Source organism: Chrysochloris asiatica, unplaced genomic scaffold (assembly GCF_000296735.1).
Source record: "Chrysochloris asiatica unplaced genomic scaffold, ChrAsi1.0 scaffold00134, whole genome shotgun sequence".
NCBI lineage: Eukaryota > Metazoa > Chordata > Mammalia > Afrosoricida > Chrysochloridae > Chrysochloris > Chrysochloris asiatica.
In genome coordinates, this window is record NW_006408652.1 from 744,191 (window position 1) to 757,078 (window position 12,888).

General features: G+C 41.5%; 1 pseudogene; it reads right to left on the reverse strand.

The window, feature by feature from the left end:
• Nucleotides 1-6,573: 6,573 nt before the first annotated feature.
• The window catches only part of LOC102822750, an 8,819-nt pseudogene continuing 2,504 nt past the window's right edge, over nucleotides 6,574-12,888 (reverse strand).

Genomic DNA, 12,888 nt, shown 5'->3' on the forward strand with positions numbered 1-12,888 from the left:
TTAAAGTCAGCTGGTTAAGTAGAGAAACAATGTCTGAAAGATAATTACTCCTTGTAATATTGTTTTGATGAATAGGCCAGTGTCAGATTATCCAGTAAGTAAGCATGGGCCTATTTGTGTTTTCTTATCATCAAACATTGTGATTCTAGATTGGCTGGCCTCTGTCTTCCTAACCCAACAGTCCCTTTATAGGTAATCAAAGCCTCTTTTGAAATTTACAGTTACTGAAAAAGATAGGTTACCCGGTAAGAAAAGTAAACACGGGATTACTTGTGTTTGCTAATCTGTAGCGAACAGTTTCACAAGTTTTCCACCATATCGGTATAAGTAAACAAGCACTAGTAAATCCCTCTTATACAGACAGTCCCAGGGTTAGGGGCTTCTGAACAACTTCTACTTACCCTTTTAATGTTATATGAATTTGCCCTCGTTTTGAAAAGATTGAACCAACTCCTAAATCCATTCCACCCATTGTCTTCTAGTGGAGTCCAACTCTTTGCCTTCCTATAAGGACAGAGTAGAACTGCCCATAGGATTCTCAAGGCTGCGATCTTTATAGACCAGACTGCCCTGTCTTTCACCCACAGAACTGCTGCTGATTTAGAATTGCTGACATATGGTTAGCAACCAAGTGCTTTAACCACTGGGCTAAAAGGGCTCTTTGAACCAACATACCTCAAAACAAATTCTTCATACAATCACCTTCATTTGCTGTACTTGCTTGCACTAAATTATTAGTGTAATAAGTATTATAATTATAAGAATAATTGTTGTTAAGTGCCATCGAGTAGGTTCTGGTTCATAGTTACTCTGTATAGAGTTTGAATTGCCACCCTTGTGGTTAGCAGTCCAATGCTAATCCTACAATGACACACCAGGACTCCAATAAGAATAATTGTTGTTGTTGAGTGCCGTTGAATTGGTTCTGACTCATAGCAACCATGTATAGGGTTTCCGAGGAACAGTTGTTGGGTTTGAACTGCCAACTTTGTGGTTCACAGTCTAGTGCTGATCCACAGTGCCACACCAGAAGTCCAATAAGAGTAATGCTGGTGTCGTTATGTGCCGTGGAGTCGGTTCTGACTCATAGCGACCCTGTACAGGGTTTCCGAGGCTATAAATCTTTACGGGAACAGAAAGCCTCATCTTTCTCCCGCGGAAAAGCTGGTAGTTTCGAACTGCTGACAATGAGATTAGCAGACCGATTGGTAACCACTATGATACCAGAGCTTATAAGAATAATAAATAAGGCTAATTATTTTGAATTCCTTACAAATTCTTATGACACAATTAAGAACACATCTTATCCGTACCCTTGAGACTTCCTGTATATAAAGTATAAAGTTTTTCTCTTATGTTTTCCGATTTCTGCCTTGTTGTGTTTTTGTTTTCAATAAAATACTTGAAAGGGAAGAAATACCTTCACTGAAACCATGGGGTTGAGAAACTTTTCTTTGGAGTATTATCTGACCAATATTTTTTAGATGGTTGCAGATGAGACATAGGCACATTCAATGAGTTTTTGAGAACCAGTTCAAAACTATTTACCCTCCTGGTCTTTTTTTATCATTACAATTTTCTCTGGAAGCAGCAACAGTCATTAATGTTCAAGGAGGCGATCATTCTACTCTTTTAAGTCTGGGGCTTTTTTCTTCAGAAGTGCAAAGTAAAGTTTGATATCATATATGGTGGAGTATTTGGTGTGGAGTGGGGAGGACGTCCACAAATAAGGTTTCAGTAGTAGGCAAGGTCTAGATCATGAAGTATATGCCATGTTAGAGAATTTTGGAGTTTATGCTGTAGGCATTTAGGGTTATTGAGGGGTCGTAGCCATGACTTAAACTAGGAAAGCACTGTCAGATATAAAGAGACTAGTTAACGAGATTTTTAGGAAAGAAGCAAAAAAGTCTTGGTGATAGACATTGAGAAAGAAGTGTTGAAGCAGGTTCCGTTTCTGACTTAAGCATTTTGGGGAATGATGGTGCCATTCACTCAGACAGAACAAAGGACGAGGAGCAGAGTTACTGTAATATACAGATGACTTTACTGTTGAACTTTTTGTACTTTGATTAGCCTGTAGCACATCCACATAGTATCCACATAGTATTCTACTGTCTACTAAGCACTTGAATAGTACAAACCCACCCAAACGTACTTCGGTTTGCACAGTTGACTTTCTAGGTTTGGAATTTGCTGCTTCTCAGGCTCAGTAAGGCAACATGGAATAAGAAAGAAGAAGAAGAAGAAAAATAAAGTAAAATTCAGTTGGCTTTAAGAAGATCAGGAGGCCAACAAGCTGTGTTCACACAGCCCTTCCCACCTGTCCATATTCTTTTATTATATACATAGCCGACCTGTAGGAAAGAGCCTCAAGATGTCCAACACAGCTTCTAGAAAAGATGACTCTCTATAGTCCAAGCCGTAAACTATCCACTTTGTTCCAAACTTAACAACAATAATTAAATTATTAAATAAAAGCTGGATTATGACTTACAAATAAGTAGGATGCACATCTCCAGAAATTCAACAGAGCATGCACCCTGCTAGGCTCTTGATACAGAAATATCCAAACCCACCCTCCTCCTTACCTTCTCACTCTTCCAAAGAAGCTGGGGAAGAATGTAATCACAGCCTAGAGGTCTAGTGTCTTAGTGGCAAAAAGAAGCAGAGACAGCTATACTACCAGGACCTAGAGCAAGACCCTGCCTCAAAGACTAAATGAATGAACTTGTGCCAGCCACAGTATTTACTATTGGATACGAGCCTTGGACTGCCGATATCAGTCTGATTTGCAGACATGTGGTAGCTAGGGGACTGTGTGGAGGCAACCTCAAAACTGCTACATCCATAGAAAGAGCAGAAGAAAGGATTCATTTAAACCAAGGGAAGGAGCTGGATGTGAGAAACAGCGACACACCTAGAAAATGGTTAAATAAGTAGGTAACAGTTGCTACTGATTATGAAACCTAATGTCTCAGTTTTGTGCTAAAACAACAAGTTCAGCTGAAACCCAGATAAAAATAATGAGGACGATGACTAGGAACAAGTGGTGGAAAAGTGGGAGTCAGTGGATGGATAAATTGATCTAAATTACTTGTGTTCAAGAGGAGAATAGAGATAATGGTTACACACACATTAGACTTCTGTTTATAACAATGTATAATTAAGTATGTATTTTATGAAAACCTTTATGTACTAACATTATTTTAAAGGGCTCTTAATGACCAGTTGCTTTTCTAAAGTAAAGGAGGGAAATGAGAATACTGAGGGAAACTTACCTTTTTTTTGTCTACAATGTTTTATTTCTCTAAGGGCAAAGGAGTTTTTGTATGGCGCTGTAGGATAAACACTGCAAGGTTGGCAGTTCAAACCCACCAACTGCTCCTTGGAAACCCACTCCTTGCTGTGACTCAAAACCAGCTTGACAAAACTTAACATTATGACAAAGAAAATTCTGAAGCAAATACGAAAAAAAAAAAGTAACGAATGAAATCAAACAGAAAAAGACAGAGACCTAAGGAGAAGCAATGAAAACAAATGCTAACCTTCAGAAGTGGTAGCAACAATGAGCTCAAGCATAATCATCGTGAGTATAGTAGTGTTTCAATCTGTAACCACCACCACCATCACCATCAGAATCCCAACAAAATTCCTGTACCTGTACCATAATCAGAAATGAATGCATCCCTGGAGAAGGACATCATGCTTGGTAGATGGTGAAGAATAAAAGGAAGATCATTAAGGACATGGAATGACACAGTGGCAGCAACCGTGGCCTCCAACCTATCCTTGATTGTAAGAATGGTGTGGGACCAGGCAGTATTTTGCTCCATTTTTATATAGTGTTGCTACGAGTCGGAAGCACCAATCAGAAATACATCTATCTGAAACCTGACCAATTACTGTGGAGTTGTGACCCCATGTGTGGCTGACTAAAACTGTGCTCCCTAGGGTTTTCGGCGGCTGATTTTTTGGAAGTAGATTTCCAGGCCTTTCTTCGGAGGCACCTTTGGATGGGTTTTTACTACTAACCTTTTTGTTAGTAGTGAGCATGTTCACCAATTTCATCACCCAGAGACTCCTATTTGAAACTTAGGAGCCAGCTTTGTCTCTCATTACAACAGGGGTCTTTCTATAAGTAGAAAGATTAGGCAGTGCACTGACTTTGGTTTATTTTTGAATAAACTAATTAGCCTTTTATTGCGGTTTGGGTGAAAGTTAATAGAGCAGATTAGTTTTCCATTCAATTATTCACACACATTTTGTTTCATGACTCTCTGTTTCCTCCCTGGATTCCTCATTTCCATTTGTCCTTCTTTCATGACTCTCTCTGTCTTCTAGACTTTGTTTCTGGGTCAGTGATGCCCTTTCAGTCTTGTATGGTTGATTGCACTGACGAGTACATTCCTCTTCGGTGTTATTATTCACTTTAGAGATGTGTCTATGGTGTGACTGAAAGTTGATCCCTAGGGGTGGTTTCAGTTTCAGGCTATGAAGGGAGTCTAAGGGTCACAGTCTCGGGGTTCCAATAGTTTCTATCAGACCAGTGTCTCTGCTGTTTTTTATGTTTAAATATGTTCTTCTTCTTTCTTTTTCTCCCTCTCTGTTGAGGACTTTATATTGTAATCCTGATCTAAATGCTAGGTAGTAGTAGCTGGAGGCTATCTAGTGGAGGCTGGGATTCACATGGTCCATTAGTCCTTTGGATTAATTGTTTCTTTGAGACTTTTATTTTCTTTGTTCTTCTTTGCTCCGGATGGGGAGAGACCAATAGTGGCATCTTAGATGGCTATTCACAAGCTTTTAAGACCCCAGTTCCTACTCACCAAAGTAGGATGTCGAACATTGTCTTTGTGGACTGTGTTAAGTGTCATGCCTTCTGCAGAAGAATGTTGAGCTCTGAGAAATGCAGCCTGACTGGATAAACCTATCATTTTTAACATCCCTTCCTTTATGTGAAAAAAGTTATTTAGAATCATTATGATGCACAAATAAATATAATCATTTTCTTTATACATGGGTATTTATTTACCTTTGCTTCAAATATATCCATGTATGTGGTGGAGCGTACAGAGGACAAGAATATGAAAACTTCTTAGATATAAACAAACACCTTGAGGTAATGAGTGGCTGGGCCTAGGGGCTCAGGACCATACCCTTGGGGGACAACATAGTTAATTGGTCTAACATAGTCCACAAAGACAATGTTCTACAACCTACTTGACTGAGTACTAGCTGGGATCTTAAAAACTCCTAAGAAGCCCTTTTGATTTGGAATGCGCATACCTTGCTTGTTTTGTCATCCCCTCTATATGCCTATCAATTTGTTTGACTGAAAATTGGGTGATGAAGGTAAATTCCATTCCAGACCTGATGGGTGGTTGAGGGTCATAGCCTCAGTTTCTTCAAGTCTCTTCTGACCAGTAAGCCTGATCCTGCTTTTTGTGTATAATTTTGAATACTGTCCCAAATTTTCTCCCACTTTATCTGGGACCATCTAATGTGATCCCTTTCAGAGCAGTTGCTAGAGGTATCTGGGCACCATCTAGTTCTTCTGGTCTCACAGTTGTGGACACTGATGGTCACATGGTCCATTAGTCCACTGGACTCATTAATTCCAGGCAACTTCAGTTCTCATCGCTCTTCTTCCACACACGGAGAGACCCATATTTGCACCATATGATCCATCAGGGGCTTTTAAGATTCCAGATGCTACTCCCCAAAATAGGATGTAGAACACTGTCTTTGGGGACTATGTTGTGCCAATTAACCATGGTGTCACCTGAGAGTATGGTCCTGAGACTTTAGGCCCAACAACTCATTCTCTTAAGATGTTTGATAATTTCTAAGACGTTTTCATCTCTTTGCCCACTGTATGCTCCATCATATTCATAGTTGTGTTTGCAGGAATGGTAAATACTCTTGGACAAATATTTTCTTTCAAACCCTTAGTTGTGGGTATACTCTCACTCTTCCTCCCATACCCGTTTAGCCTGTGTCCATGCATCTACCTGAATCACACTGTTGTTCCAAGATTGTATACATAACACTATTTATCTCAAACCCCTTCACTCCTTGTGTACCTGTCTTCATCATTCATTTACCAACCTCCCTCTTCTTGTATATTGCCCTCCCCACCACCAAGTCAACATGTTGCTATTGTCTTGCCAGTGAATTACTCTCCTTTCATTCCACCCCGGTAACCATCAAAGAATGTCTCTTTTAACATGAAAACTTTTAAAAGGTTTTCTTTCTTTTCTTTTCTTTCTTTCTTCCTTCCTTCCTTCCTTCCTTCCTTCCTTCCTTCCTTCCTTCCTTCCTTCCTTCCTTCCTTCCTTCCTTCCTTTCTTTCTCTTTCTTTCTTCTTTCTTTTTTCATAATAAACATTATTGTGACAGGTGGGACTGATCCCAGTATGATAAATGGCAAAGCTTTAAGCCCAGCCCCTTTTGGGGCCACAGTGGTAGGGATGGGGACAAGGGATGTCCATGGCTGGGTAGTACCATGACTGGAGATAGGGGAGGCACCCAGAGGCCTGCTGCTCTCTGGCGTTTAGGCAGGGACTTTTCAGCCCTACTTATCCTGTGTCTTCTGCAGGATAGGCACAAACATGTGAAACTTGGGCTGTTCAGCAGGGTCTTCGTTCATGCATATCTTCATACCACACATGGGGAGAAATGCCTGGTGGGATGGTAGGCCGGAGGCCTTCCAGTGCCACCTTCATGCCAATCTCCATGTTGGAGAGGTCAGCAAAGAGTACGTCCCATGTCACCAGTTCCCATACAAGCACAACAAAACTCCACATGTCTGCTGAGCGTCTGTTTGTATCTTCAGGCTTCTTCTGCAGAGCTTTAGGGGCCACCCAGGCAGGTGCATACATACACCTGGGGCACTGGAAGGAGAGCTTGACATCAGTCATGCTTATTCCGGAAGTCATGTCCTCATCAATCATTACACTACGGCTATTGAGTGCATGTTGTGGGATGAGGGGTTCTAATGTGTGTCCAATGCAAACTTTACAGCCTGGCTCTGGTCCACAACGAAGTTAGTGCCTTCATGTAGTACATCCAGTGTGTGATGGGGGGTGGGGGGAGGATGAGGAGCAGGTGGAGACTGGCAGGCCCCTAGCACTGGGAATACATTGGGATGTGACAAGATCCTGAGCAAGGGACACTCCTCATTGAAGTCCCTGCTCTTCCTTGTACTCTAGTTAGGAACTTACAGCACCTTCACCACAATGTCATTCCTCTGTCAGCGGCCCTTCCATAGCTCTTCAGAATGATTCTTGTTGAGCTTCGCCAAGAGGTTGAGCTGTTTGGAGTCAATGCCAGAGTGTTTGTTCAGGGTCCCATTTCAGGGGCAAGTGCATGTGGTGCCCTTCCGGAATGTGTCGTTGGACGGAATTCGGTTGAGATTCTGACCCATCTTCTCTGCCCGCTCTCAGAGAAGCTCTGTCAAGGGTGCCTGGGCTTTGTCCACAGGCATCTTTCCATACTTGTTACAGATGCTGACAAGGGCTCCGTTACCTACCAGGTCCTCTGCCATCTGGTCTTAGCCCCAAAAGCAAGCATCGTGAAGGGGTATATTTCCGTGCTCATCCACTGCATTGATGTCAGCCTTGTACTGCAACAGCGTCTGTACAATATCACAGTGAAGGGGCGTGTCATCCCCACGATTCATTACATTTATCCATGTACCTCGCATGATCAGCATCTCGACACAGCAGAGTAGCCCTCTCGGCAGACCCAGTATAAGGTGGAGAAGCCAGTGTAAGCAGGAGAAGCCAGGCTTAAGGCACTTTGTCTTGGGCCTGCCCCTGACCTTAGCTTGCCAGCGTGGACCGCCCTCTCTCCCTTCCTGCCCCTCCCTGGCCCTTCTAGTCCATGAAAACCTTTTCTTGAGTTTTTACAATAGTGGTCTCATGCAATGTATGTCATTTTGTGATTGACTAAATTGAATCAGCATAATGTCCTCCAGATTCATGTCTGGAACTGAACTCACCCTATAGGGGCGACAACGCCACCGGTGCTGTACATACACCATAGAATAGTAGCTATTTGAAATCCAAAGGGCAGCATTTACTTAAGGACAAAACTCAGAGGGGTTGGAAAAGAAGGAAGAATAGATAAGTGATGTCACACTGAGCAGATTGCAATAATTGATGTGAAACCAAGTGTATGTAAAACTGATGATCCTCTGTGTAAACTGTCACTCAAGTCACAATGAAATGATAAAAACACAATAGAGATGCTACATGTATGATCTAAAATATATACTTACCAAACAAAAAATCACATCTCTCACTTAACACTTTATTTTACTGTTGCAAAGTTTCCACCCAAATAAATACTCCAGTTAGTCACATAAAATGGCAATATTGAACTAATCCAAAGTCTGTTTCTTGTCTGTACAATCACTGTACTGGTATTATTTCACATCTACTTTTTATACCCCCCAAAATACGTAGTGTCACATGAGTTAGAGACAGGAGATGGGTCGGAAAGGTCTTGAATCACCCCAAAGTGTTACTTGTTCGTGAAATGAACAGGGAATTCTCCAAATTCACGTCCTCATACAATACTATGTTTATTGAAGAATGTTATTAAGTGCCGTCGAGTTGGTTCCAACTCACAGGGACCCTGTATTCCAAGGCGCAGCTGGTGAGTTTGAATAGCCAACCTTGTGATTCAAAAAGACCTTGTGTTCCAATACTTATCCTACAGCACCACACCAGGACTCCTTATTGAATAATGGGTAATAAAAATGCAGTTTATATATACATTATTAAAACACAATCATATCCTGCAGCAATGGTGTAGAACTTTGGCCAGAAAACTATTTTTCTAAGAAGAGTACTTTATCACTGGCATTGTTATAAATTGCTGGTGCTGGATCATAATAAAAGGCAGACTGATTTTTCACCAGCATTATATAGGATATATGTAACTATGTTGTTGTTCTTAGGTGCAATCAAGTCAGTATTAACTCATAGTGACACTGTGTACAACAGAACAAAACACTGCCCAGTCCTGTGCCAATCTGACAACCGTTGCTATGCTTAAGCCCAGTGCTGCTGCCACTATGTTAATCCAACTCATTGGGGTGGTGGTGGTGGTGGTTTTTTTGTTTTTTTGATGGCCCTCCACTTTACCAAGCATGATCTCCTTCTCCATGACTGGTCCTTCCTGATAATATGCCCAAAGTATGAGAGACGAGGTCTTAGCATCCTGACTTCTAAGGAACATTCTGACTGTACTTCTTCCAACACAGATTTGTTTGTTCTTTTGGCAATCCATGGTACTTTTTATATTCTCCTCCAACCCCATAACTGAAATGCACCAATTCTTTCACAGTCTTCCTTATTCATTGTCCAACTTTCACAGGCATATGAGGCTATTGAAAATACCATGTCTTGAGTCAGGCACACTTTAATCCTTAAACTGACATCTTTGCTCTTGAATAATTTAAAGAGGTCTTGTGGAGCAGATTTGCCTACTGCAATACATCCTTTGATTTCTTGAGTGCTGTTTTTTGACCATTGATGGTTGATCTGAGCAAAATGAAATTCTTGACAACTTCAATCTTTTCTCCATTTATCTTGATGTTATTTTTTGTTTTCTTATACATATTGAGGTGCAACCCATACCACAGGCTATGGTCTTTGATCTTCATCAGCATTTTAAATCATCTTCACTTTCAGCAAGCAAGGTTGTATCATCTGCATATCTCAGGTTATTAATGAGTCTTTCTCCAATCCTGACGTCACATTCTTCTTCCTAGAATCCATCTTCTTGGATTATTTGCTCAGCATACAGATTGAATAAATATGGTGAAATAATACAAGCCTGGAATACACCTTTCCTTATTTTAAACCATTCAGTATTTCCTTGTTCTTTTTGAACAACTGTCTATGGGTCTATGTACAGATTCCTCATGAGCACAATTAAATGTTCTGGAATGCTCATTCTCTGTAATGTTGTCCATAACTTGTCATGATCCACACAATGAAAAGCCTTTGTGTAGCCAGTAATTCACAGATAAAAACCTTTCTGGTATTCTCTGCTTTCAGCCAAGATCCATTTGACGTCAGCAATGATATCCCTTGTTCCACATCCTCATCTGAATCCTGCTTGAACTGGCAGTTTCCTGCCAAAGTATTGTTGCAGCCACTTTTTAATTATCTTAAGCAAAATTATACTTGTATGCGATATTAATGATATAGTCCAATGATTTCCACATTCCATTGGGTGACCTCTCTTTGGAATGAGCACAAATATGGATCTCTTCCAATAAGTTGGCCAAGTAGCTGTCTTCCAAATTTCTTGGCAGAGATGAGTGAATACCTCAAGTGCTACATCAGTTTGTTGAAAAATTTCTATTTGTGTTCCATTAATTTCCAGAGCCTTTTTCTTTGCCAATGCCTACAGTGCACTTTGGATTTCGTTCTTCAGTCCCATTGGCTCTTGATTATATGCTACTTCCTGAGATGGTTGAACAACAACCATTTCTTTTTGATATACTGACTCTGTGTATTCCTTTACTTGCTTATTGAAAGTTATTTGCTTGCTGAAAATGAAGAGGACTTAATGTACTTACTAACGAAGATCAAAGACCCCAGCTTTTGGTATGGGTTCCACCTCAGTGTAATGGGAAAAAACCACCCCTCACCACTGGACCAATAAACAACAAGATAAATGGAGAAAAGATTGAAGCTGTTAAGGATTTCATCTTGCTCAGGTCCACCATCAACTATTGTTTCCATTCTTCCTTCTTTACCAACGCTTCTGAATTTTGTCTTTAAGTAAATGTTGTCCTTTTGGTCTTGAATGAGTAACCGTTCTATGGCGAGTATATATTATTGGTGTTGTTGTCCCCCTTTATACACCTATTGCTTGCCTGAAAATTGAACCACAGGGTAAGTTCAGTTCAGAGCTGAAGGGTGATCAAGGGCCATTGTCTCGGGGTTCCATGAGTCTCTTTCAGATCAGTAAGTCTGGTCTTCTTTATGATATTGAGTTTTGTTCCACATTTTCTCCTGCTCTCTCCAGGACTGTCTAATAGGATGTCATTCAGAGCAATTGGCAGTGGTAGCTCATCGCCATCTAGTTCTTTTGGTCTCAGTCATGGTGACAGATGGTCACATGTCCGTGAGTCCATTGGACTAATTGTCTCCAAGCATCTTTAATTTTCATCACTCTTTTATCCTCTGGACAAGGAGAAACTAATAGTTTGACTGATTAATTGGCCGTTAAAATTCTCGTCTCTACTCACCAAAGTGGGATATAGAACAGCATCTTTGCGTACGATAAGACTGTTGACCATGGTACTTCTTGAGACTGTGGTCATGAACCCCCAGGGCCAGCAAATCATTGCCTTGATGTATGTTTCTTAATCGCTCATTCTTCAGACATGTTATCAAGAGGGAACAGTCCCTAGAGAAGGAAATCATGATTAGTAAAGTGGAGGGTCAGCAAAAAAGAGGAAGACCTCTCCCCCCATGAGATGGATTGAGACAGTGGCAGCAGCAATGGGCTCAAATGTAACAACAATTGTTAGCATGGTGCTGGACTGGACAGTTTCTGTTGTGCACAGAGTTGCTATAAGTTGGAACAGACTCAGCAGCACCTAACAACAACAGCAACAGCAACAAAGTAGTTTTCATAATTTTACCCCTGTATGCTATATAACATTCATAATTATGTTTGGAGCATATATCCTCTGTCAGACTTTTATATATTTGTGGGTATACTCCCACTCTCCTTCCCATGCCTGTTCAGACTGTGTATCTGTCCATGTATCTACCTATAGATACCAGTTATTGGAGGATTGTATATATAACAGTATTTACCTCTATTGCCTTTAACTCCTTGCAGTGTTTCCCCTGCTTTCATCATTCTGCTAACCTCCCTCTTATTGTATATTGGCTTCTTTGTCATTCATGGTAACACATCTACCCTCAAGCTGGAGTCCTGGTGTGGTGGATGCATCCGATAAATACTGGATAGCTAAACACAAGGTCAGCGATTCAAACCCACTAGCTGCTACTCACTGATGCCATCAAGTGTGGCAGCGGTGGTGGGATTGGCCCAGGATTGGACATTGTTTTGTTCTGCTGTGCATGGGGTCGCTATGAGTTGGTTCCGACTCAATGGCACCTGACAACAACAACAACAACAAGCTGCTCCTCAGAAACTCTATACAGGGTCAGTCTGAGTCAGAACTGACTCAAAGACACTTAAAAACAACCCTCTAACCAGTGAATTAAAGAGCTCTGGTAGCTTAGTGGTTACGAATCGGGCTGCAAACCTTAATGCCAGTATTCGAAACTACCAGCCGCTCCATGGGAGAAAGAGGCGGCTTTCTGCTCTCTTAAAGATTTACAGCCTTGGAAACCCTGTACAGGGTTGCCATGGGTTGGCTCTGACTCCACGGCACATAACAACAACCCTCTAACCAGTGAATTCCTGCCCCTTGGCTGTGACCTCGATGGAAGGTGATTGCCAGGCCTTTCTTCCATGGTGCCACTGGGTGGGTCCAAACCACTTACCTTTTCATTGTTGTTGTCAGTCCTAGTGTGGCACTGAAGGATAAGCACTAGACTCCAAGGTCGGTTTGAACCACAAGGTTGCCAGTTGAAACTCACCAGCCACTCTGCGGAAACCCTATACAGGGTCGCTATGAGTCAGAACCTACTCAACGACCCTTAACATCAACAATGTGCTGGCGAGTGGGTTCTGATTCACAGTGACCCTATGGTGCTGGTGTGCTATGGAGTCGGTTCCTACCCATAGTGATCCTGTATAGGGTTTCTGAGACTGTCACTCTTTATGGGAGCAGAAAGCCTGGTTTTTCTCCCACGGAGCAACTGGTAGATTTGAACTGATGATT